Consider the following 21,572-nt stretch of genomic DNA (forward strand, 5'->3'; position numbering starts at 1 on the left):
CTTCCTCTGGGATCAGAAAAATCGAGTTGGGGCAGGTGCTTTCCTGCTTAGCTCACAAAAGACAGCTTGATATGCAGGTAATATTAATACCCTTAATTGGATCTTGAAAACTTCAAGATTTACGATTTGGAAACCCTCACTCTGAAATGCATTTTAATTTTCTACTTGCAAACTAGATTCCACTTGCAAAAAACCTTCTAGTCATCTTTCTCCTCTGAGTTACCAAAACAAACAGATTGGCAGTGTCTGGCTGGCTCCAGGATTGCATCCTGTTAGGAAGTCAGAGTGGAAGAAGTTGGGTGTTAGCAGGCAGCTGGAAGAATAAACCCAGAGCCCCCTGGGCCGCCAGCCCCCACCCTCACCCACTGTCCTGCGGGTGGTCTTTCTTCTTGGCATTGTATCCACGGTGCTGCTGCACCACCCTTGGCGCCGCATGCCTCTTTTGAGTGAAGACGTTAACCTTAATATCAGGAATTTGATTTTCATTTTTAGCATTTTGATGGGGCAGGGGGTGCTTCTTTTCTTTTCTTTTCCTTTTTTTTAGGACTACCTGTATAATTTCAGGAACAAGCCCAGCTTTGTTATGCTGCCTTAATTTTACCTCACCTGGCCTAGATAACATGCATTCCAAATTGAGACTTTGCAGCAAGGCAGCTAAACAACAGGCTTGCTCAGCTGGGTCATTTTCTAAGAATCAAAGGACATGACTTCAGTTTCCAGGTCTGCCTTTGGCCTTCTGGGTGAGAGCTGACATTTAACTGGTCTCAGCCTGTGAACTTGGGTATGATTAAATTTGCTGCCTGATTCATAACTTATAGGTCATTAAACTTGTTAAGTATTTTAGGCCTTTTCCTTCATTCATTTATTCAAACAAACAATTGTTGTTGAATGAATGGGGACTTCGATTTAAAAACACATAGAACCCTGGCAGCTTGTAGATAGCAATTTTTTTTATTTGCTCTCCTAAAGGAATTTCATTACCAAATCCTTATGAATCTTGAACCTCAAGAAGAATCCTTTCCTTTGTTGGAGTTTTAAATTTAGAATAATCAGACAATAGTGAAGCGTTCTGTTCAAAGCATTCCTTTCAGGCTACCCATTTATTATACACTGCTCTTAAGAAGAGATGAATTTGATTAGCATTGAGCATTCAGTTGGTGGTTTTGCATAGCTAATACCAGGGAGACATTTTCAAAAAGTTGTGCCTGCTGTTTAATACTATTATGTAGTCAACTTTTAATTATTTGTTTAATAATTTAATAATTTAATTAACAGATGATGGAATATAATCACTGACATACTCCAAAATAATTTCTTTTGGCTTTGGGAAGCATTGTGTGATGCTTCTATTTACCTTATATTCTGGTTTTGCTCAGACTAGTATTAAAATTGTGCCCCACTCATTGTGCACACAGCTCATCAAAGAAAGGCTGGGGAGAATGGCCCAAAAGTACAGCAGGGCATTTGGGAAAGGTCAACTGGAATTTTTTAAATGTATTACAGATAATACACAGACTGAATGGCCCCAAAATTATTAATCTTGATTATTAAGTAGAAAATAATGGCCAAAAATTCGCTGCAACTGGATAGGGAAAGAAGCACAACAAACTGCTTACAAGATTTCCATGTATATATATTCTTGTTGCCCCCTTTAGCATTTTCAAATTCTCTAAGAGCAAAACCTCCTCAAGTCTCACTCCAGGGAACACTACAGCAGAAAATGCTGTCAGATTCGTGACCTCCAAAATGTGTTCTGCGTATTGCCTGTGCTCCAGGTAGGCCTTTTGGGGGAGCAGAAGGGCTGGTGCCTTGACCTATTAATGTTTCTAAATAATGTCACTGTTACTCGTGCTGGCTGTTCCTGTTTATTATTAAAAATACCTTTCTCCTCCCTGTACATTCAGGTTAAGCTTGTTTTTATAGACAGCAATTATAGAAGAGAAATTCGGAGGATGTATCTTCTGCAGAGTGGCCTTTTGGATTTCACATGTCTTCGTCAGCCTGCCTCAGAGCTCCTCCCCTCCTCCCACTGTTAGCCCTAGTTGTCTGGTCCGTCTACCTCGTGATGGGTGAGACTGCTTGGTTCACGCTTCGGAAGGCAAGGATAGCTAACTCTTCAGGGTGAGATGGCATGATCCCTAAGAGCAGAGGTGCTGATGCACAGGATAAGAAAACCGTCTTTGGTTGCACACTTTGGTGTGGGGCCAGTCCTTGCTAAGCTGGTAGGAAGGTGTCCGGCCCCACTGTCCTGGCCGATAGATCAGTGGGGTCTGGTCGGCATTGCTGGCCTTCAGCAAGTTGGAAGCTGCCTGCAGTCTGTTTTGCTGGCCTGTCTGCCTGCCATCTGGTCATAGCTTTGCCTGCTTCTACCTTTTCTGGTGGACCTTGGAGGGCAGCTGTTCTGATGCACCCAACACCTCATCTCCCCAGCTGGACACCAAGCCTGGAAGAGCCTTGGGAGGGGTGAGGTGTGGCTCATTGGCAAAGGGCAGTTTCTAAGCTTACAGTCTTTCCAGGCAGTCAGCATGGCAAATAAGTGTCAACCTGCAGCCTCCATGCACCCTGGAACAGAGCTGAACTTACATGCCTGTGAAACTGAGTCTGTTACAAGGCCCCAGGTGCCGCTTTCCTCCTGTCAACCCACTCTCTGTGTTTGCTGACCTCCCCATCATTTCCACAGCAGGGAGCTAGTGTACTTCTGTCCTCACCTGTTCCCATTAGGACCTGCTCTGAGAAAAGGAAGAGGAAAACTAGTGTCCAGATGCCTGCTAGATATGTGGTCTGGGCCATGTACTTTTATATACATAACTGAACCTCAGCTTTACACCAACCTTCTACATAAGACAGGTGGTGAACTTGAGAGTCAAGCCAGTAAATAACTTCCCCAAAGTTGCAGAGCAGGAGTGCAGTAAAGCTAAGATTAGGATTCCACTTTGATTGAGAATCTGTCCTCTTCCCATGTGTGTCTGTGTGTGTGTCTGTGTATTTCTCTTTTTGGATATCTGGATATTCCACTTGCCTGGTAGTATATTGTTCTGAAATTTAAAGAGAGAAAGAGTCTCTAAACCAAAGGAAAGGCTCTGATTATGTAGCTTCAGGTATGGAGAGCTGTGATCTTAAAACCATACCACGTTGGTAACCAGCCCCTGCAAGGTATGACAGGCTATGTAGCGTGCATCAAAGCATCAGTGTTAACCGACTCCACTTCTTTTACTTAATGCTACACTGCTTGCTTTTATTTCCAGCACAATTTAGAACTCAGCTGCCTCTCTGCTATTCTTGTCCAGAGAGGTGTGCTTTTCTGGTTTCTCCTAATAAAACTTTAATCTGTGCTGGGAGCCCAGATCTTTGACTTCCAGCCTTCTCCGCCAACGTGGATTTGGCAGTGGTGCATTTAGGAATGTGCCTTCCCTTTACACTGAAAGGAGCTTTCTGCTGCTTCTTCAGGGGCCAGCAGTGTCCTCAAACAGGAGAGACGTTTTTTCCAAAGAAACATCTTCCTGCCTTGCTACTATAATGGTGATCAGCGGAAGGTGTGGTCCATACATGCCCGGCAGGGCGGAGGGGCATGGGCAAGCACATCCTCTGTCTTACACATTGGAGACACTGACGAAGTTCCCTTACAAAGGCCAAAGGAATTTTCTTTCTTCCACCTGAGGTGTTTATAACCTCTAATTTGCTCACCAAGCCTCTTGTAGAAAGGAGCTAGAGCTCAAGCCACTGGCAGGCAGCCACGAAGCCGCGGCTCGCATCCCAGAGTGGTGGCGCTCCCCTGTGGGTGCTGGGGTGCAGATGCAGGGGGAGAGGTGGCCAGGGATTCCCTGGCCCAGCACCCTGGAAGGGTGCGCTTTAGCCAGCAGGCCCCCACCAGGGGCAGTAAGGACAGGACAGGAGGGGCCGAGATGGGCATGTGGGTGGGTGGTCCAGCTTGTTGGAACAGCTCCTTGCGAGACCTTATAATAAATGTTTAGCTTTTCTTTGCTCTGTGCCTGGCAGTGGAGCACATAGCCCTGTGACCGTACTGCTCTGTCTTGGGAAAGGGCTTCTCTTGGTCTGCTGCAATGTTTGATGTTGCACCTGGTGCTTGGGGCTTGGAAGTGGGTCCTGACCTCATTTCCCTTAGGAGGTTACGGAGGTGAGGGGAGGACTGATTCATCTCTCATTGGGCGCTGACAGTGAAATACAGTCATTCCCCTGAAAAGATAACCTAGTCGCAAATAAGAAGCCAGACATGCTTTTAACATAACATTAGAATACAAACTCGTTTTAAATTAAAGCTTTTTGTAGTTGTGGGAAATAACTCTGTTTTAATAAGATCCTTACATATCAGTTGTTACAATGGAGTCCTATAAAATGTGTTGATTTTTATATTTTTGCTGATCTTGAAAATTGTCTCAAATCTGTGGTTTCAACTGAGGCTGTAGGCACATATTTTCCCCATCACATTTGTGGGTGCCCAGCACCAGATAGTGAATATTCAAAAGGGCTTGCTTCCATTACCACACTTTCAGTAGAAAATAAATGTGAGCCGGAGAGATTTTTTGACCAAGAAGGAAATATTTGCGCTCTGAGCACTGCCTGGCTGGCTTCCAGCTTATTGGCCTAAAAAGAGAAGGCACCACCCATGTGATTAAAATAAGGCCCCTTGGCCCTACTTAATTAAAACACTGTGAGACTCCAAAAAGAAGCGTAAGGCTTCCCTGATAGATGCCCAAAGCCCTCAAATAGGTGGCATCCCAGTGGTCGTCACGTGTATGAGTTTGTTTTACTTTTCATCACATCCAGTTTTTCACATGCCACGTGTAGGTGAAGGCCTCGAATCTTCCTTCTGCCCCGACTTGCTGCCTTTTGGGCATTTTCCTGCTTGTTGGGGCTCCAGTAAAAAAACGACCAGGATTGAGAAAGAACTTGAAAACATGGTCAGAATAACCTGATATTCAGCGAGTGGTTGCTACCAGTGATAAATGACTGTAGGGAAGAAAGCTGAAACTGTTGAGTATGTTTCAAGTCCGCTGCCCTGTTCTGTGTTCCAGTTAGTTAAAGAAGTAGACTAGTTCCTCTCCCAGTAAATGTCTGTGTCCGCTCTGGTGTCGTCGTCCTCCTACATGTTACTATTCTAGCAATAGAGGTTGTGCTCATTGCCTCTCCTCGTGCCCTTTGCTTGCTGACTGCACTCAGACCCAATCAGGTGCATAGAGACACACCACGGAAAGATGGAGAACTGGCTGGGCTGAAGCTCAGACGTGGAGCCAGGGCCAAAGAAAGGTTCAGCAGCCTCAAGCTCTGATGTTGGTCTTTTGGAAAAGAAAGAAGCTGTGTTGCTCTAACCTGAAGCCTGTTGAACCTAATTACAAAGGTTTTCTGTTTTTGTTTTTGTTTTTAACTTTGCTAGTCTAAAGGAAAAGCTAAGAAGACTTTTCTTTATCTATTTTAGCTATTTCTCCACTTCTAATGTTAAAAGAAACCCACTTCTCTCAATTTGCCATAGTTTTGTGTATTTTAAGCTTATTCATGACCTCCTGTTCCAAATGGGAAGTCACTTTCGGGACCTACTGTAGTCTGGAGCATTCTTTGACACCATTGGTAGCCACCCTGCTAATGAATAGAATAACTGGGAAATAAATCCATGTAGAGTTTTCAGATTATTTACCCTCAGTCCAGTCTAAGTTGTTGAAGGTTAGAAAATAAACATACCTTAGGAAGTAGCTTGCATTCATTGTATTTAGTGAGAATAAAGTGTAAACTCACCAATGTGATGAGAGGTTATAGGAGATTTACTTCTTTGTGGATAGTTGTAACTTGGACCTATAAAAGGAAACACCAGCTTTAGATCAAATAGACCTTCTTATTGATTTTAAAAAGGACTTAACAGTTAAAAAAATAATGGGGTTCACTGCTGCTAGGAATGTAGATTGACATGCCCACTTCAGAAAACAGTTTGTCAGTAATTGTGTACAAGTGAATATTCCTATGTCCTGTGACCCAGCCAATCCGTTTGTGGGCAGTACCCCAGAGAAACTGGGGTTTCTAATGGAAATAGCATTGTTTCTAACAGAAAAAATAAAAATAACCCAAGAAACTAAAAAATTAAAAACCCATCAATAGAAGAATATTTAAAAATTCACAGAAGGTACTGTTGTACAGCAGTGAAAATGAATGAGCTACAGCTACTCACAAAAACACAGTTAAATCTTAGAAACAATATTGTATGAAAAAACTATTCACAGGAGACTCCGTACAATGTGATAGAATTATTGACAAAACTCAAAATCAAGCACAATAAAATAATGTGATTTAGGGAATGATATATACAAAATATAGGACTGTGATTCTCTAGAGAAGAGCTTAGGGAAGCAGCAAATAGGTAGATTCATTAATACTAGTAACATCTTAACTGAGATGGTAGGTTTATGGTAATTGTTCTATTGCTATGTTTCTTAGATTATATACATGTTGCATACATTCTTGAGTAGATTTCAAATTTTGCATAATACAAATATATATATTTTTTGGGTTTAAAGGAATTTTTTTCCATTTTTATTGAGATATAATTGATAATAGCACTGTATAAATTTGGGGTGAGCAGCATAATGATTTGACTTACATGTGTTGTGAAATGATTGCCAAGATAAGTTCAATGAACATCCTTCATCTCATATAAATACAAAAAAAAAAGGAAGAAAAAATATTCTTTTTCCTTGTGGTAACTCAGGATTTCCTGTTAACAACTGATAGATACCATACAGCAGTGTTACCTATAGTTATCATGTTGGGCATTACATTTTAAAAATACAAGTATTTAAAGGTGATAATGTAAGCCAGAATATCCCCTTCTTGCTACTACATTTAACCTGTTACATATCATCCATCATCCCAATGCCTTGATGTCACACAAGAGAGAAGGTGTGGACCGACAGCAAGACCCTGGGGTCATTTGGGTGGCTGAGCACAGAGGGCGAGGCTGACAGTAACCTCTATGTGGACTGAGATGGAAGACACAGCTCTGTCCTCTGCCTGTCACATGCCTAAAAAATCTTGGGGCATAGAGGACCGAGAACCCGGCAAGTAAGGCTTGATGAGCTCTTCGAAAATCCTTATTTATTGTCCCAGCAGCAACTAACAGTTCTGAATGTGGACAGTCAGCTTGCAGACATTATTATGAGAAATTTGTTCTTTTGCCACCCATTGCTCTTTTATGAGCAAAATACAGCCTTTGAGTGAGGTGGGATTTAGCACGTGTATGGTGATGTAATATATTATGTGGCCAGGTAAATTGTCACTGGCTCAAAAGTTCAGTCTCGAGAATTTAAAAGCGGATATGTGAGAAATTGGTCCATGTGGAAATAAGAAGTACAATAAAAGTGGAAAGTGTGAGCCAGTCCCTGTGTCGGCTTTCTGAGTGCTGCAGTTCTCTACTGCTGAGATGCCTCATCAACAAGGAGCTGGCCTGAGCTGGGGGGGGGGGGGGGGGGCTTGGCAGAGCTCCCTGGGGAATCATCTGAATGAATGGAGTGATGTGTGACAAGCTGGTGCTGGAGGCGGTGTCTTACTCCAGATTTCCATTAAATGAATGTGTGAATCAATACCTAACTGAATGTTTGTTGTGAGAACACGCAGAGGCCCCTGTGCAGCTTGTTATTTTTCAGACTAATTCTCAGACAGGAAAATGTGCAGCAAGTCTATTTGCTAAAATAGTTTCAACATCTTTTATGTAATGCTGATACATCTGGAAGTGAAAATGCTAAGAGTTTCATTTCACTAAAAATGGAATTTTTTTTTTAACCTTTAAATTCAGATCACATTTAGTCACATTTTCACCATAGTCCTAAGAGTATCAAAGTGCGTATTCATTGACACATTAAGTCAGTATTTACTGAGAATATCTTACGTGCAAAGAAGTGTGTAGGTCAGGAAAAATGCAGAGAGAGCTGGTCAGGGAGTGTAAGGGGCTCACAGTCTAGGGAGGAAGGCAGATCATTACACGGCCAGCCAGACAGAATCCATGTGGGAACATGTCACAGAGGAAGTAACATCTGAGCTGAATCTTAAAGGAAGAGGAACATAAATGAATAAGGACATTCCCTGTTGAGGGAACAGCATAAATAAAGAGGGATTTTGCCTAAAATAAATTTCTAAGATTTCACCAGATTTTATGACACAAAAGCAAGCAACACAATAATGAAATTAACAGTAAATTCAGATAAAAATTGTCTCAGTAAATTTAAGGCTGTTTTTGCTAAATGGGTTTGTTCTGCCTGCCCATCTTACTTCTGTTGCAAAGAACAATATATTATATTTGCATTATGGTAAACTGGTCAATAGTTTGGGCCAATGAAAGAAATTATAATTCAGTTTAAAAGTAGTTAAATATTCTAGTGGTAAAACAATCAGAAGTTACGAATTTAGCATTTTTATATTTCCCTCTGTAACGAGTAGACATCTCAGGAAATGGTTAAGTCCCAATTACAAATCGAACTTGCTTTGGGTATTACATTTATCACAGAGATAAAGATAAATTGAAAAGAGAAATCTCAAAATGCAGTAATGGTGGTACTTTATATTTCACTAGCAGACAGTATATAAAATACTTTACTGTGCATTATTTCAATTAGGCCGATATGCAAGAGAAAGTGTAATATAGGACCAAATGGTAAGTTTGCTTTGTTGAATAAATTATTACCAGTTCATTCTGCTCAATTGTGTGCTGTGTAGCATTTGTAGACAAATCATTCTTACATTATTTTTTTTCCTAAAAAACTGTTGCAAAATTGTTCTGCCTCTTTTTTGCTTCTTAAATGGTCTGCTTCATTAAATTTTAGCAATTCTAAATCAGAATAGCATCTAAGAGACAACACATGAAATGTGTTTGCTATTAATTCAAACTTTTGTTGGCATATTCGTTAGACAAATACATAATATTTATTTATAAGTCACATTACTCTGTGCAATAATTAGAAGAAATAGAGTGAATATGTATCTCTATCTTGTTTTTTTAGCAAAAGAAATAATGTACAGTAAGCATTTCTAATTATTTCAGCTAAATGTTTATAATGCCTGAATGGCAATATTTGTTGTTTCTATTACTTAGATTTTGTAAATGATGTTTGTACAGAAATATTTCTTTCCTCTGGATGCTTTTGTATCTTTACACATGTACTGAAGATTACTGAAACAATAATTTGTCTTTCAGCTACAGTAATAAAACTCTCCTTTATTCTTAGTTTGCTGGGTACCTCTTTAGCCCTGTTTATGGCCTCACAGAGATGCTAATGCTAATTAATGTTTTAATAGGAAAACATGTTGGCGGATAAAACTGTTAAATTTGAGCATGAATAATAAATTCAACTTGGTTGCCCCTAATGGTAATGTTGACAGTGATACTGATTATACAATTAATATTTATGGAGTCCTTCCGGGGTGCTGAGTTTTATGCTGAGTTATATGACATTTTACTTATATATATTATTTATTTTTCCTAACTGCTTTGTGAGGTAGGCATTATTATGCCCATTTTACAGATGAATTTATAACCATTTTGCCTCACATTTACTAATAATTAAAATACACTATTTTAAATACTCAACTCTGGAGCTTTGCACATGTGAAATATGTATGCATGTATGATATATATGTGTGTGTATATTTATAATATATATGCATATATATTATATATATATATAAATCTTTTTTTGTTCATTCCACATATATTTAGATACCAACTATTGATGTACCAGGCTGCTGTGCTAAACTTAGGGATAGTGTGAGAGGCAATACCCCTCCTTTCCTTTAAGGGATTTATGATGTATTGGGAGAGATGAGCTTGCTTAAGACATAAGCACAAGAAAATATGATAATTACTCTAATAGGGCTAACATGGGGTGTGGTAGAAAAATGGAGAAAGAAAGTATTGGAGAGGGCTTCTAGAAAAGCAGCCCCAACTCTGAGACTTACAGAATGAGTTTGAATTTGCAAAGAGGATGTTGCAGCGGGCTCAGAATAGACCAGGGTATGGAGATGAACAGGAGTAAGGCAGGGTTGGTCAGGGAGCTGCTGGGTTCGGAGTGGCTGAGGGTCAAGTGCAGCTGGAGGAGTGACACGGTTGGCCGGGTCAGGTCACAGGGGCCTTTAATGCTGCTCAGAGGAGTGTAGGTAGACCTTACACTTTGTTGAAAAGCCCTCAGCAAAGGAATTCAACAAACTCTAATTAAATTATGATAAGGGTTGTCCAAGGTCCTTCCCTCCCTCTCTCCTTCTCTCCTTCCCTCTTCCTTCATTTTCTTGTTTATTCATTCAGCAGGTTTTTGTGACATGCTTATAAAGTGCCAAGCATGTGTTGAGTACTGAGGATGCAAGGGTGGGTGAGAGCAGACACAGTTCTGCCCTCCTGGAGTTTACTAATTAGTGTGTAAAACAAGCATCAATCAATGAATCTGACAAAAATGCATAATTGCAAAGTTGACCAATGTAACAAGGGAGTGTGATTCTAGAAAAACGTGTAGTAGGAGGCAGTGATCTGGCTAGGGAGGTCAGGAGAGCATGATTCTAGAAAACGTGTCAGTGAGTCAGCCAGACTGGTCAGGAAAGGCTCCCCTGAGAAGAGTACTGACTGAGCTGGGAGTTGAAAGAGACAAGACACAAGGTCATGTGATGAAGAAGGTGAGTGATCTGGGGAGAAGTCTTAAGAGAGAAGAGATCATGTACGAAGGCCCTGAGGCCTAGGAGAACAAGTTGCTTTTAAGGAATTGTAAGAAAGCCAGGCTGGAAATGAGTGTGAGGGCTGGACCATACCATAAGGGGGTCATGAGAATCTAAGCTCAGTGGAGAGCCATTGCATCACGTTAAGCATGAGCTGATGGTGGAGAATGGGCTTTAGGGTGGCAGGAGTGGAAGCAAAGGCCAACCAGGTAGCCAGCACAATAGTCCTGATGAGCTATAATGGTGGGCAGCTGAGGGCAGACATAGTGGTGCAGGGGAGAAGTGGAGAGATGGGTGCTGGTGGGAGAATCAATGGCTGGGTGGTTGATATGGGGCATAATTTGTGAACAGAAAATGTCAGGATACTGACAGTACCACTGCAGAGCTAGGCACACCTAGGAGAGGGCAGAAACCACTCTACTTGGATTTCTGGAAACCCTCAGGGGAGGGGGGAGGAAGACATCCTGAAGATTTGAGGCTCAAGGTTGGCCTTGAAGAATGAGTAGGCAGTTTTTAGGTGGCAAGGAGGGGAAAGGCATGCTAATCAAAGGGAGGGCATGCACAAAGGCACAGAGGCATAACCAGAGAATGCAAATAACTGTCTACATGTATACACGTTACAAAAGGGCAGTTAACATGGGACCCGTAAATAACTTTGTTGGTTTCTTGATATGCTCTTATCTATTTTATGTTGGAACGATTCTAAGATCAACCATATTTGGATTTGTAAGTAGGTAAAATAAGTTTAAGTATTTTCTTAAACCATAGACATAATATAATATTTTAGAAATTCTTCTCTTTATTTCCATATCATAAATTAGGAATTCACATTTGGCCCTTGATTTTATTATTTGCCTTCTTTCTAATAAAATTTAGCCATTTAAGTAGGAATTGGATTTTAGATTTTTCCTTTGTGCTTTGGCATCTGGATTTGGAATTAGTTGGCATTTTTAATTTACTAAAATAACTATAATTTACTCTTGACTGAAATAGGAACATGTTGATTTTGGTTTAGCTTGGAAATCAAAATTAAAGGACAGTCAAATCCAAAAGTTAGTAATGCTAAGACTGGTGACATGTCAACTCTGGGGAAAAATAAGGTGATGCTGATTTATATTTAACTTTTTAATAAAAAGTACAGGAGTGTTAATAGCAACATTTCAGACAGATGTATAGTACTGGAATTATGATTATGGTCTCTGTTAACAATATTGGCTTAAATGTCTACTAGCTGAACAAACTGTCAGTTTCATCCTTAATAGCAGAGATAGTAGTGATTACCACCTACTTCACATAGCATAAGGCATTAGCACAGTGCCAAGGGCATAGTAAGTGTTCAATAAATGTTAGTGATAACTTTGAATGCCACTGGTACCATGCTTTCCCTGAGTCACCATCAGAGCAGCACATGTGAACGTGAGTCAGGCTGTTATAGCAAATACATGAACTGAATTTGCTTAACTTTGTAGCTTAAAGGAATCTCAGAGAGCGTCAAAATCAGTAATGGTCTGAACATTTTCCAAAGAACTAGTTTTTATTTCTCTGACAGTTTAGAATCATTAGGCAGAGAAGAAGGAAGAACAGGAGCATTGTGATAGTCAGAGGATGGATGGGAAGCAGCCCTTGGCAAGAACCCTCTCATCCTCAGAGAAGAGGACCATTCTGTCTGCTTGCTGAGTTTTTGACATTCTGATTTAAGAACTATGTGTGTTTCTGTGTGAGAGAGAGAAATTATGCAAATATGTTTCTCCTTGCTGTGACCTCAAGCTAATGTGAATGAAGGCCACAGAAAGCTGCCTAACTCAGTGGGAATATTGTTTTTATAATTACAGGCCTAGGCATTTTACATTGAGTGTCTCTACTGCCACCCTTTCTACTCAAGCAAAATCTCTGTGAAAAGATCTGCTGGAAAGGAACTGACTGCTTATGATTCTTCATTGTGATGAAAGCACATGGTACAGGTAAATATCTCCAAAATCTTTATCACAAGTAACTACCATTTAATTGTAAGGCCCCCAAGATAGCGGTGGGGATGTATACATATCTCTTCTCATAGGTGCACACACACAACTAACATACATTTGTAGATTCACATACTGTCTATCTATATATTCTTTCTCTCTCTTCCATAAAAATGGAATTCTTCTCCTTTTTGTGGGAAAGAAACTAACTTCTGTTTATTTTGCAATCTTGGACTAGGACGGATGACAAGGCATTGATAAGAAAGGGATAATTCTCATGATGATGTTCATAAATTCAGCTAAAGATTGCCCTCCGATGCTGGTAGGGAACAATACAACATGTACTATCATCTAACCTCTTTGTTCTCCTTAACAATGTAATAATGAATGTCTTTTCATAGCAACAGATGTTTATCTACAACATGACTTCCAGTGATTATACAGTAATCATGGAATGCATATCCTAAAATACATTTAATTGATCCTTTCTAGTTGGACATTTAGGTTCTTTCTAATTTTTTTGCTTTTATGCTAGCAAGAATGTTCTTATAGCTTTATATTAGTTGGCATTTTTAATACTTCATTAGGATATTTCCTTAGCAGTAAATGGCTCTATTTAAGAGTTTTAAAGATTTTTGATACTTGTTGCCAAATTGCTTTCTAATAAAGTCATACCAGTTTGTATTTTCAGAGGCAGAGTATGAGAGTGTCGGTTTCCATACAGTTTTGCCAGTGCTGAGAATTTTGAAAACAGAGTTTTTGCCAATTAATTGTAAGAAATTGCATCTTCATTTGTTGTTTTTTTTGGAAGGGGAGGGAGGTAATTTGTTTGTAAATCATACTATTTTGAAGAACCTTATCCAGACAATAGCATGCTTAAAACTTACTAGTTTTTGGCATCTGAGAAGTGATACTAAATCAAGAAGACATGGAACGGTCCTAGGAAATTTAAAGCTTTCCCCTCTTTTGAGTCAGTTTTAGACAACCATGATGTCAGGAGATCTCAATATTTTTTCAATGGAAAACATAGTTTTTAATTTCTTAATAAGAATAAAGAGGTATTTAATAAGCATCCCTCATTAAACGTGGATCTGAACTTAATACTACTCGGTTAAAATATACTTGTGTGTATATGTGTGCATGTGTGTGTGTATGAGTGTACATGCATATGTGTGTGTGTATACATATGCAGATACCATCCCAACATTACGAGTGTGATTAAATATAACTGCATATTTAAAGAAGGAAGAACAATCCCAAATGAATAGTCTAATCTCACAATTATCAAAATTGGAAAAAGAAGAATAAATATAGGCATAAAGTCAGCAGGAGGGACATAATAAAAATCAGAGAAGAAATAAATAAAATTGAGAAGAATAAAACAATACAAAAATCAATGAAACCAAGAGCTGGTTCTTTGAGAAAATAAACAAAATAGATAAGCCTCTAGCCAGACTTATTAAGAGAAAAAGACAATCAACACACATCAACAGAATCAGAAATGAGAAAGGAAACGTCATGACAGACCCCACAGAAATACAAAGAATTATTAGAGAATACTAAGAAAACCTATACGCTAACAGCTGGAAAACCTAGAAGAAATGGACAACTTCCTAGAAAAATACAACCTTCCAAGACTGACCCAGAAAGAAACAAAAAAACCAAACAAACCAATTACCAGTAAAGAAATTGAAGTGGCAATCAAAAAACTACCCAAGACAAAAAACCCCAGGCCAGATGGATTTACCTAGGAATTTTATCAGACATACAGAGAAGATCTAATACCCATTCTCCTTAAAGTTTTCCAAAAAATAGAAGAGGAGGGAATACTCCCAAACTCATTCTATGAAGCCAACATCACCCTAATACCAAAACCAGGCAAAGACCCCACCAGAAAAGAAAATTACAGACCAATATCCCTGATGAATGTAGATGCAAAAATACTCAATAAAATATTAGCAAACCGAATTCAAAAATACCTCAAAAGGATCGTACACCATGACCAAGTGGGATTCATCCCAGGGATGCAAGGATGGTACAGCATTCGAAAATCCATCAACATCATCCACCACATAAACAAAAAGAAAGAAGACAAAAACCACATGATCATCTCCATAGATGCTGAAAAAGCATTCGGCAAAATTCAACAGCCATTCATGATAAAAACTCTCAACAAGATATAGAGGACAAGTACCTCAACATAATAAAGGCCATATATGATAAGCCCACAGCCAACATCATACTGAACAGCAAGGGGCTGAAAGCTTTTCCTCTGAGATCGGGAATAAGACAGGAATGCCCACTCTTCCCACTGTTATTCAACATAGTACTGGAGGTCCTAGCCACGGCAATTAGACAAAACAAAGAAATACAACCAATCCAAATTGGTAAAGAAGAAGTTAAACTGTCACTTTTTGCAGATGACATGATATTGTACATAAAAAACCCTAAAGACTCCACTCCAAAACTACTAGAAGTGATATCGGAATACAGCAAAGTTGCAGGATACAAAATTAACACACGGAAATCTGTGGCTTTCCTATACACTAACAATGAACTAATAGAAAGAGACATCAGCAAAACAATTCCATTCACAGTTGCATCAAGAAGAATAAAATACCTAGGAATAAACCTAACCAAGGAAGTGAAAGACCTATATCCTGAAAACTACAAGACACTCTTAAAAGCAATTAAAGAGGACACTAGCAAATGGAAACTCATCCCATGCTCTTGGCTAGGAAGAATTAATATCATCAAAATGGCCATCCTGCCCAAAGCAATATACAGATTAGATGCAATCCCTATCAAATTAGCAACAGCATTCTTCAACGAACTGGAACAAATAGTTCAAAAATTGATATGGAAACACCAAAGACCCTGAATAGTCAAAGCAATCCTGAGAAGGAAGAATAACGTGGGGGGGAATCTCAACTTCAAGCTCTACTACAAAGCCACAGTAATCAAGACAAATTGGTACTGGGACAAAAACAGAGCCACAGACCAGTGGAACAGAATAGAGACTCCAGACATTAACCCAAACATATATGGTCAATTCATATATGATAAAGGAGCCATGGACATACAATGGGGAAATGACAGTCTCTTCAACAGATGGTGCTGGCAAAACTGGACAGCTACATGTAAGAGAATGAAACTGGATCACTGTCTAACCCCATACACAAAAGAAAACAACAAATGGATCAAAGACCTGAATGTAAGTCCTGAAACCATAAAACTCTTAGAAAAAAACATAGGGAAAAATCTCATGGACATAAACATGAGTGACTTCTTCATGAATATATCTCCCTGGGCAAGGGAAACAAAAGCAAAAATGAACAAGTGGGACTATATCAAGCTGAAAAGCTTCTGTACAGCAAAGGACACCATCAATAGAACAAAAAGGTACCCTACAGTATGGGAGAATATATTTATAAATGACAGATCCAATAAAGGGTTGACATCCAAAATATATAAAGAGCCCACACATGTCAACAAACAAAAAGCAAATAATCCAATTAAAAAATGGGCAGAGGAGCTGAACAGTTTTCCAAAGAAGAAATTCATATGGCCAACAGACACATGAAAAGATGCTCCACATCACTTGTCATCAGAGAAATGCAAATTAAAACCACATTGAGATATCGCCTCACACCAGTAAGGATTGCCACCATCCAAAAGACAAAAAACAGCAAATGTTGGTGAGGTTGTGGAGAAAGGGGAACCCTCCTACACTGCTGGTGGGAATGTGAATTAGTTCAACCATTGTGGAAAGCAGTCTGGAGGTTCCGCAAAAAGCTCAAAATAGAAATACCATTTGACCCAGGAATTTCACTTTAGGAATTTATCCTAAGAATGCAGCAGCCCAGTTTGAAAAAGACAGATGCACCCCTATGTTTATCACAGCACTATTTACAATAGCCAAGAAATGGAAGCAACCTAAGTGTCCATCAGTAGATGAATTAGATGAATGGATAAAGAAGAGTTGGTACATATACACAATGGAATATTATTCAGCCATAAGAAGAAAACAAATCCTACCATTTGCAACAACATGGATGGAGCTAGAGGGCATTATGCTCAGTGAAATAAGCCAGGCAGAGAAAGACAAATACCAAATGATTTCACTCATATATGGAGTGTAAGTACAAAGAAAAACTGAAGGAACAAAACAGCAGCAGAATCACAGAACCCAAGAATGGACTAACAGTTACCAAAGGGAAAGGGACTGGGGAGGATGGGTGGGAAGGGAAGGATAAGGGCTGGGAAAAAGAAAGGGGGCCTTACGATTAGCATGTATAATGTGAGAGGGACATAAGGAGGGCTGTGCAATACAGAGAAGACAAGTAGTAATTCTACAGTATGTTACTATGCTGATGGACAGTGACTGTAATGGGGTTTGTTGGGGGGACTTCGTGAAGGGGGGACCCTAGTAAACATAATGTTCCTCATGTAATTGTAGATTAATGATAACAAAATGAGTATAAATAAATATGTATTAAAATATATATATATACACACAACTATGTCAGCAACATGTATGTGGGACGCTGTAGTCACAGTGGAGAAGCCTGCAGGCTGCAGGCAACTTGGGCTCCCATTGCAGCGCTGCTATTTTCTTGACATGTGACATTGGGCAAGTTACGTTTCATCTTGATGTCTAAGTTTATCAAATGTAGATAATAATAGTTCCTTTCTCATAGGGCATTGTTGCCATCAAATATCTGTGAAATGTTGAAAATCCTATTTCTTTTTATTTTTAATTTAAGTATCATTGATATACAGTATTATGAAGGTTTCATGTGAACAGCATTGTGGTTGCAGCATTCACCCATATTATCAAGTTCTCCTGTACCCCATCGTAATCATTGTCCATCATCACAGTGAGATACTAAGATGCTGTGGAATCACTACATGTCTTCACCATGCTGTACTTCCTTCCCCATGACCTACTTATACTGTGTGTGCTAATCATTAATGCCCCCTAATCCCCTTCTCCTTTCCTCCCTGCCCCCCCTCCCCAAATCCTTCCCTTTGGTAACTGCTAGTACATTCTTTGATTCTGTGTGTCTGCTTCTGCTTTGTTCCTTCAGTTTTTGCTTTGTTGTTATATTCCACAGATGAGTGAAATCATTTGGTACTTGTCTTTCTCTGTCTGTCTTATTTCACTGAGCATAATACCCTCTAGCTCCATCCATGTTGTTGCAAATGGTAGGATTTGTTTTCTTCTTATGGCTGAATAATATTTCATTTTGAATATGTACCCCATCTTCTTTATCCATTCATCTACTGATGGACACTTAGGTTGTTTCCAGATCTTGGCTATTGTAATAGCGCTGCAATAACCATAGGGGTGCTTGTGTCTTTTTGAATCTGGGATCTTGTTTTCTTCAGATAAATTCCTCAGAGTGGAATTGCTGGGTAAAATGGTATTTCTGTTTTTAGTTTTTTGAGAAACTTCCATACTGCTTTCCACAATGGTTGAACTAATTTACATTCCCACCAGCAGTGTAGGTGGGTTCCCCTTTCTCTGCATCCTTGCCAGCATTTGTTGTTCCTAGTCTTTTGGATGTTGGCCATCCTAACTGGTATGAGGTGATACCTCATTATGGTTTTAATTTGCATTTCCTTGATGATTAGTGATGTGGAGCCTCTTTTCATGTGCCTGTTGTCCATTTCAATTTCTTCTTTGGAGAAGTGTCTATTCATATACTCTGCCCATTTTTTAATCAGGTTTTTGTTTCTTGGGTGTTGAAGTGTGTGAGTTCTTTATAAATTTTGGCTGTTAACCCTTTATCAGATAAATCATTTACAAATATATTCTCCCATACTGTGGGATGCCTTTCTGTTCTGTGGATGGTGTCCTTTGCTATACAGCTTTTTAGTTTGATATTGTTTATTTTTGCTTTTGTTTTCCTTGCCTAAGGAGATGTGTTCAGGAAAAAATTGCTCATATTTATATTAAGAGATTTTTGCCTTTGTTTTCTTATATGACTTTTATGGTTTCATGACTTACATTCAGATCTTTGATCCATTTTGTGTTTACTTTTGTGTATAGAGTTAGACAATAATACAGTTTCATTCTCTTACATATAGCTGTCCAATTTTTCCAACACCATTTGTTAACAAGGCTGTCTTTTCCTCATTGTATATATATATATATGGCTCCTTTATCATATATTAATTGGCCCTATATGTGTGGCTTTATATCTGGGGTCTCTATTCTGTTCTTTTGATCTATGTGTCTGTTCTTGGGCCAGTACTGAATTGTCTTGATTACTGTGGCTTTGTAGTAGAGCTTGAAGTTAGAGAGCATAATCCCTTCATTTTTGTTCTTCCTTGTCAGGATTGCTTTGGTATTTGGGGTCTTTTGGAGTTCCATATGAATTTCAGAACTATTTGTTCTAGTTTGTTGAAGAATGCTATTGGTGTTTCGGTATGAATTACATTGAATCTGTAGATTACTTTAGGCAGTATGGCCATTTTGACAATATTAATTCTTTCTATCCATGAGCTTGGGATAGATTTCCATTTATCTTTTTTAATTATGTCTTCTTTAATTCCTCTCATGAGTGTCTTGTAGTTTTCAAGCTGTAGATCATTCACCTCCTTGATTAGGTTTGTTCCTAGGTATTTCATTCTTTTTAATGCAATTATAAATGGAGTTGTTTTCCTGATTTTCTGTTAGTTCATCATTAGTATATAGGAACACAACAGATTTCTGTGTATTAATTTTGTATCCTGCAACTTCACTGAATTCAGTTATTAGTTCTAGTAGTTTATTTGGTGAATTCTTTTGGATTTTTTATGTACAGTATCATGTCACCTGCAAACAGTGACAGTTTAACTTCTTCTTACCAATATGGATGCCTTTTATTTCTTTGTGTTGTCTGATTGCTGCATCTAGAACCTCCAGTACTATGTTGAATAAAAGCAGTGAAAGTGGACATCCTTGTCTTGTTCCTGATTTTAGAGGAAAAGCTTTCAGCTTTCAACTGTTAAATATGATGTTGGCTTTAGGTTTGTCATATATGGCCTTTATTATGTTGAGTAACTTACCTTCAATACCCATTTCTTGAGAGTTTTTATCATGAATCGATGTTGAATTTTGTCAAATGCTTTTTCAGCATCTGTTGAGATGATCATTTGATTTTTGTCCTTCTTTTTGTTGATGTGGTGTATGATGTTGATGGATTTTCAATTATTATACCATCTTTGCATCCCTGGAATAAATTGCACTTAGTCATGATGGATGATCTTTTGATGTATTTTTTTATTCAGTTTGCTAGTATTTTGTTGAGTACTTTTGCATCTATCTTCATCAGGGATACTGGTTTGTAATTTTCTTTTTTTGTGGTGTCTTTGTCTGGTTTTGGTATTAGAGTGAGTGATGGTGGCCTCATAGAAGCAGTTTTGCAGTATCTCCTCCTCTTCTACTTTTTGGAAAACTTTAAGTAGGATGGGTATTAGGTCTTCTTTAAATGTTTGATAAAATTCTGCTGTGAAGTCATCTGGACCAGGAATTTTGTTCTTAAGTAGTTTTTTTATTGTCAATTCAATTTCATTGCTGATAAGTGGTCTGTTCAAATTTTCTGTTTCTTCCTGGGTCCATCTTGGAAGGTTGTACTTTTCTAAGAAGTTTTCCATTTCTTCTAGGTTATTCAATTTGTTAGCATACAATTTTTTATAGTATCCTCTAATAATTCTTTGTATTTCTGTGGTGTCCTTAGTGTAAAAATCCTATTTCAAAAGAATATTTAATGATAGGAGAAAATGGTCATGAGAGAAGTAAAAATAGCAAAGTATGACCATAGCCATAGCATAATCCCAACCTTGTGAATTATTTTTTCCCTTCTTCCTCCTCCTTTTCATCCTCCTCTGGTATCCAAAATTAGTGGGATTTATGTCTGACTGGGTTTAATTTGAATTAGTGGTGTCACCCAGTCCCAGCGAAGCTGCCTGACTGCAGGTGCCATTTGGAGAGCAATGTCACCCCACCAGCCAGACCCATGGAACAGCCCTTGATTGAGATCCAGTGAGTACCTGAGATCAGCAAACTTTGTGGCCTCTTGGAGCTGCATGTAGAGAGTCTCCAACCACCAGGCTCCACGTGTGAGCTGCCATATGAGGGTCAGCTCTGTCCCTGGGGCTAAGTAGGTTTCCTTTCACTGAAGGAATGAAAAAAAAGGTGAATGAGAAGAAAGATGTGCTTTATTCTACATAAACACAAAAAGGGAATGTATGGGGTTGCATAGGGTTCGACCCTTTAATGGCATCAGTTGAAAAGTAGGAGAAAGAATCAAAGAATTACTCGGCATTAAGGGGACATACAAGGTGACTTGTCTGGCTTCAGCTTTCACTGGATACTCGGCAGCTCTTGTGCAAGTAGACACTACATTTGTTTTGGCCCATGTTTTCCAGTCTAATTTGAACAGCTCTATATTTTTCATAGGAGAGGAACCTCTGAATTCCATAGAAGACCATTTAGCTTAAAGAGTCCTCTTTATTTATTTATTTATTTTTTTTTGAGAGGGCATCTCTCTTATTTATTGATCATATGGTTGTTAATAATAATAAAATTCTGTATAGGGGACTCAATGCACAATCATTAATCACTTGATTGCTGCGTTCTTAGGGTAAATTCCTAGGAGTGGAATTCCTGGGTCAAATGGTAGGTCTGTTTTGAGCATTTTGATGCACCTCCATACTGCTTTCCACAATGGTTGAACTAATTTACATTCCCACCAGCAGTGTAGGAGGGTTCCCCTTTCTCCACAGCCTCGCCAACATTTGTTGTTGTTTGTCTTTTGGATGGCAGCTATCCTTACTGGTGTGAGGTGATACCTCATTGTAGTTTTAATTTGCATTTCTCTGATAATTAGCGATGTGGAGCATCTTTTCATGTGTCTCTTGGCCATC

At 38.9% G+C, this 21,572-nt stretch overlaps 1 protein-coding gene across 8 annotated transcripts in view; it reads left to right on the forward strand.

The window, feature by feature from the left end:
• ATXN1 (ataxin 1) overlaps positions 1 to 21,572 on the forward strand; it is a 415,485-nt gene that overhangs the window by 143,247 nt on the left and 250,666 nt on the right. For 6 of the 8 annotated variants that reach the window (XM_073224638.1, XM_073224631.1, XM_073224632.1 and 3 more), the window contains 2 exons: positions 12,528 to 12,656; positions 12,895 to 12,978. The gene's annotated coding sequence lies outside the window, so the exon portion shown is untranslated. The remainder of the gene's footprint in view (positions 1 to 12,527; positions 12,657 to 12,894; positions 12,979 to 21,572) is intronic. The other 2 variants (XM_073224634.1, XM_073224636.1) reach the window with 1 other exon arrangement.

The sequence above is a fragment of the Manis javanica genome, chromosome 16, assembly GCF_040802235.1.
Source record: "Manis javanica isolate MJ-LG chromosome 16, MJ_LKY, whole genome shotgun sequence".
Classification (NCBI taxonomy): domain Eukaryota; kingdom Metazoa; phylum Chordata; class Mammalia; order Pholidota; family Manidae; genus Manis; species Manis javanica.